Consider the following 5767-nt stretch of genomic DNA (forward strand, 5'->3'; position numbering starts at 1 on the left):
GCCTATTCTTATGGCATGACTAACTTCAAGCTATTCTAATGGATTGACCAATTCTAACATATCAAGTTTATGCAAAACTGTACCTCACACTATTGAGGACATATTCTATTTATATTGGCAAAAGATTAACTAATAGATCCGATTTCATAGGAAACTAACGAAGTAAGCCTATTCTTATGGCATGACTAACTTCAAGCTATTCTAATGGATTGACCAATTCTAACAGTCCCCTTCAATCCCAACAAGTCTTGTACATGTTGAGATTGTTACAATGTGTAGTAAAAGGAGTTTTAGACAGTGGTTTTGTCAGGATATCAGCTACTTGATCACTTGATGAAATGAACCGAACTTCCATTGCTTTACGTGCTACTTGTTCTCGAACAAAATGAAAATCAACTTCAATATGTTTCGTTCTAGCATGAAATACTGGATTTGAAGTTAAATATGTAGCTCCGAGGTTGTCACACCAGAGGCGAGGAGCCTTTGATTGATACACGCCCAGTTCCTTCAGTAATGACTTGATCCAAATCATTTCTGCAGTAAGATTCGCAATGGCCTTGTATTCTGCTTCGGTGCTTGATCTTGACACTGTAGCCTGTTTTCTGGAACTCCATGAGATTAGATTTGCTCCAAGAAATACAGCAAAGCCGCTAGTTGAACGTCGATCATCGGGACAACCAGCCCAATCAGCATCAGAAAACCCCGACAACATCATGGTTGATTTCTGAATTTTCACTCCTAATGCTAGTGTGCCTTTAACATAACGAAGAATTCTCTTCACAGCACCCCAATGAGCATCAGTAGGTGTATGAAGATATTGACACACTTTATTGACAGCAAATGCCAAATCAGGCCTAGTCATTGTCAAATATTGTAGTGCTCCCACTGTACTTCTGTATTTGAATTGTTCTTCAGCTGATAAGGGTATTCCTTGTTCTCTGAATAATTTTTCAGCAGAACCCATTGGTGTAGACATAGGTTTGCATTTTTCCATGTTTACTCTTTTCAACAAATCTAAAGCATATCGTCTCTGTGACAGTATGATACCATCTCGTGTTTTCTTGACTTCAATACCCAGAAAATACTCAAGATCACCCAAATCTTTTACTGCAAAATCTATTTTCAATTTCTGAATCAACCTTTCGGTTGCTTGATCAGAGGAGCTCACAATAATTATATCATCAACATAGATGAGCATATAGATAGTTATCTCTCTGTTTTTGAGAATAAAAAGAGATGAATCAGCTACTGAAGCCTTGAAGCCTAACTCAATAAGTTTTCCAGTCAACCTTGAATGCCAAGCTTTTGGGGCTTGTTTCAGGCCATAAAGGGCTTTCTTGAGCTTGCATATGTAATTCTTTGGTTTGGCTGAGTCTTGAAATCCTGGTGGTTGTCGCATGTACACTTCCTCTTTCAGAATTCCATGCAAAAATGCATTTTGGATATCAACTTGTCTCCTATTCCAGCCCTTGGTTACTGCTAGCGAAAGAATGACCCTGATTGTTGACGGTTTGATCACAGGGCTAAAAGTATCAGTGTAATCAACACCAAATCTTTGCTTGAATCCTTTGGCAACTAATCTTGCTTTTAATCTTTCAACTGACCCATCTGCTTTTCTTTTCACTTTATACACCCATTTACTATCAATGAGATTTATTCCAGGTTTGGGTGGAACTAGATCCCAAGTGGCATTTCGTTTTAGCGCTGAGAGCTCATCATTCATTGCTCCTCTCCATCTTGGATGTTGCATGGCTTCCTGCAGGTTTCGAGGTTCAGTAGCAGTCTCTATGATCGGAGTTGTGATAGTTACAGCGCTTGCGAATTTTCTTGAGGTTTCTGAATATCTGATAGTTCCATCAGTGAATTGTTTAGCTTGTACAATGTTATTTCTCAACCTTGTTCGCATTGGATGTTGACTAGCTGCTTCAGTTGGTTGATCAGACACATGTTCATGAGTTTGGTTTTGAGCATTGATCGAACTGCTCTCAGCTTCATATTCTGCAATTTCCTCTGAACTTCTTGTATTATCTGCAGAAGATAAGCTGACACCAGACAAGTTGTCACTAGCAATATTATCAGTTTGACCATCATTCATATGGGAATTACTAACAACTGGTTCAATATCTGTAAGAGCATTTTCAGTGTAAAAACTAGCAAGTTTGGCTAAGGCTGGAAGTAGAACAGGATGATGTGGATTTGTGGTTTTGTTTGGTGGCTTAGATTCTTCAAAAGGAAAAATATTTTCATCGAAAACCACGTCTCTAGAGATGTAAATACGTCCTGTACTTCTATTTAAGCATTTATATCCCTTATGAGAAGAACTATAACCCAAGAATATACATCTAGTAGTTCTGAAACTCAGTTTCTTGTTGTTGTAAGGCCTTAAATTAGGCCAGCAAGCACAGCCAAACACCCTAAGCATGGAGTAGTCTGGACTTTTACCAAACAATTTATGAAGTGGTGTGTCTTGTTGTATGGTTCGGCTGGGCATTCTATTTATAAGAAAGCAAGCTGTGTTGAAAGCTTCATCCCAGTAGGATAGAGGCATGTTGGCTTGAGCGAGTAAAGCAAGGCCAGTTTCTACAATGTGTCTGTGTTTTCTTTCGACTAACCCATTCTGCTGGTGTGTGTGAGGACAGGAGATATGATGTTCAATGCCTGTGGATTTGAAATAATTGTGTAACCGATGGTATTCACCCCCCCAATCTGATTGGACGGAGCGAATTTTGGTATTTAGCATAGTTTCAACATGTTTTTGAAATTGAAGGAACACAGACTCAACATCAGATTTGCATCTCAGAAAGTAAATCCAAACATAACGACTAAAATCATCAACAAAGGAAACATAATATTTGGAATTATTTACTGACGCAATGGATGGACCCCATACATCAGTGTGAATTAATTGAAGGGGTGCTGTAGATACATGCTGAGAAGAACCAAATGGCAATTGATGTGCTTTCCCTAATTGACAAGCATTACAAATTGAGGAAGAGGGAATATTAGTATCTATAGCTAAATTATTATCTTGTAGAATTCTAATGGTAATTGGAGATGCAGGGTGCCCTAGCCTTCTGTGCCATTGTTCTTTCGAAAGTTTGGCTGTCAGCAAGGCTTGACTGAAATTATGCGGTAGAACGTATAGGCCATTCTTACATCTACCGTGGAGCAGGAGTTTCTTCGTGACTCGGTCCTTAACCAAAAAATAGTTTGGGTGAAATTCTACAACAGCATTATTATCAGATGCTAGTCTTTGTACTGAAATTAGGTGCTTATTGATTTTAGGAGCATATAGGATATGTTTCAGAACAAGAGATGAACCAGAAATTAATGAATTCCCAATATGAGAGATAGACAAACCTGCGCCATTTGCAACCTGAATTTGGTCGGTGCCAGTGTAGCGTTCTCTGGTGGTAAGCCTCTCTAGGTCATTGGTGATATGATCTGTGGCTCCAGTGTCAACATACCAGTTTGTGTCACTAGTGTATCCACTAGTTGCCAAAGCTGCTTGTTTGAGATTATTTTCGGCTTGATATGCCTGATCAAATCTGTGCCAGCATTGCAAAGCATCGTGATTGGGCTTACCACAAATCTGACAGACAATGCCTGAGCTGCTTTGTGTCTTTGATGGTTGACGTCCAGGATTGTTCACAGTACGCCTTGATTGTCCATGACCACTATTTAACTGACGACTACGACCGCGACTACCTCGACCTCCATTGGCACCTCCACGAATGGATATCCTATTGACATTGTTAGCAGATGAAAGTTGCTCAAATGTACCCTTACGCAAGTGCCGCATCTCATAGCTCAGCATGTGAGCATACACGTCGCTGACAGTGTATACATCTGTTCTGGTTGTAATGCTTGTGACTAGAGGATCATAATCTGGACCAAGTCCTTGCAGCATGTAGGCGATGAGTTCTTCATCCTCTATTCGCTTGCCAATGGCAGCAAGTGTATCACCAAGATGTTTTACTTTACGAAAGTAGTCAGCAATTGTCATGTCCTTTTTCTGGATAGTAGAGAGTTCCATACGGATCTGCATTGCTCTTGCTCGAGATGTGGAAGCAAATTGTCGCTCCAGCGTAATCCAGGCTTCTCGTGCAGTGGTGATTCCAACCATCGTGCTGAGAACCTCCTCAGTGACTGATGAGTTGATGAGGCTGAGTACCAGCTGGTCCTGGGGGTACCAGACTGTGAACTCAGGGTTGATGATAATTTTGCGATTCCCTGTTTCTTCACTTGGTTCAACGGCGATCGTCTGGCTTGGTGCAGGCATGGATCCATCCACAAAACCAACAAGGTTTTGGCTACGCAAGTAGGGAAGGATTTGGGTAGACCACAGTAGATAATTTTCTTGTGTAAGCTTAACACTAATCACCTGACTGATCGACGGAGAAGACATTGTGTTGATTGGGATTGACATGTTTAACAGCAGAGGCTATGGATCTCGTGGATCTTATTTCTGCTCTGATACCATATCAAGTTTATGCAAAACTGTGCCTCACACTATTGAGGACATATTCTATTTATATTGGCAAAAGATTAACTAATAGATCCGATTTCATAGGAAACTAACGAAGTAAGCCTATTCTTATGGCATGACTAACTTCAAGCTATTCTAATGGATTGACCAATTCTAACAGAAATAATGTATTTCGGCTTGGCAGCGGCGACGGTGAATCCACTGAACTTGGAGAAATATTTAACGCTTCTGGATTTTTCTCTCATTTTCATATCCGAAATCCTGAAAAACGCAGTTACGGAAACGGAGGTATGAAGATGACGAAGCGGCACAATGGCGCTGCCTTTATACTTGTAATCCGGGCCCACGTCGTAGCGAACTGGAGCTCAAAGATAACGGCATCTTTACAATCTTATCAACTTTGTAAAAAACGTTGGACAGAAATACCATAAATATCTATAACAATTAGCTTCTTGAGATATTTTAATATATATATTTTTTTAAATCATTAATTACTAGATTTGAACAAGGTATTTTAATATTTTAAATAGTTTCTAAATTTTGTTAGACAGTATATTTTTATCCATCGCAAAGTCATTTTAAACCCACTAAACGATTTGGTTTAAGGTGGTAGGCTAGCAATAATATTGCAAAAAAAAAAAAGTAATATATTTAATTAATTGAATTGAGAGTATTTATTAGGTTATTAAAAGTGTGTAAACTTCTATCTCATTATGAGACTGACAACTACACATAATCAAAACTGACAATATCGATTATGGCTATAACGTCCTCATCTCTCTCATTTTAGCTTGCTTCAAACCAAAAATAAGGGAGCTCTTTGTCTGATACTGCTTGCTATGCTATATTTGAGGCAACTCTGAGGTTCATGGCAAAGTCAAGAGCTCCTATATTCTCGGCGTGACATTGGCTCAAAATTTGAGCTCGGTTGCAGTTGTAGAGCCCTTTCTGTCGCAAGTAATATATTTAAGTACTATATATATTCCCCTTTGGATTCAAATGGGAGGGGAAACTATTGTTTATACATAGTGAATACATGGTCAATTATTCCCCTTTCGTTTGTACAATTAAACAAAGGCAGAAATTGCTTACTTCTGCCTCCTCTCTTCTCTGTCACACCATAGACGCATGCCTACAAGTTGCTCGCCACGGCTACCTGACCTCTAAAACTTCAACTGAGTTTCAATTATTAGTTTGAAATTTTAGTCGATACTAGATTAAAAAAATATTAAAGCTTTCTCAATGTACACTTTTTTTTTTTTTTTTTTTTTTTTTTTT

At 39.0% G+C, this 5767-nt stretch overlaps 1 non-coding gene across 1 annotated transcript; it reads right to left on the reverse strand.

The window, feature by feature from the left end:
- Positions 1-3804: 3804 nt before the first annotated feature.
- On the reverse strand, positions 3805-3940 carry LOC111492533. Its single transcript, XR_002719888.1, has one exon. It is a non-coding gene; the product is annotated as a small nucleolar RNA Z247 (small nucleolar RNA).
- Positions 3941-5767: the final 1827 nt, after the last annotated feature.

Source organism: Cucurbita maxima, unplaced genomic scaffold (genome assembly GCF_002738345.1).
Source record: "Cucurbita maxima cultivar Rimu unplaced genomic scaffold, Cmax_1.0 Cma_Scf00017, whole genome shotgun sequence".
Classification (NCBI taxonomy): Eukaryota; Viridiplantae; Streptophyta; class Magnoliopsida; order Cucurbitales; family Cucurbitaceae; genus Cucurbita; species Cucurbita maxima.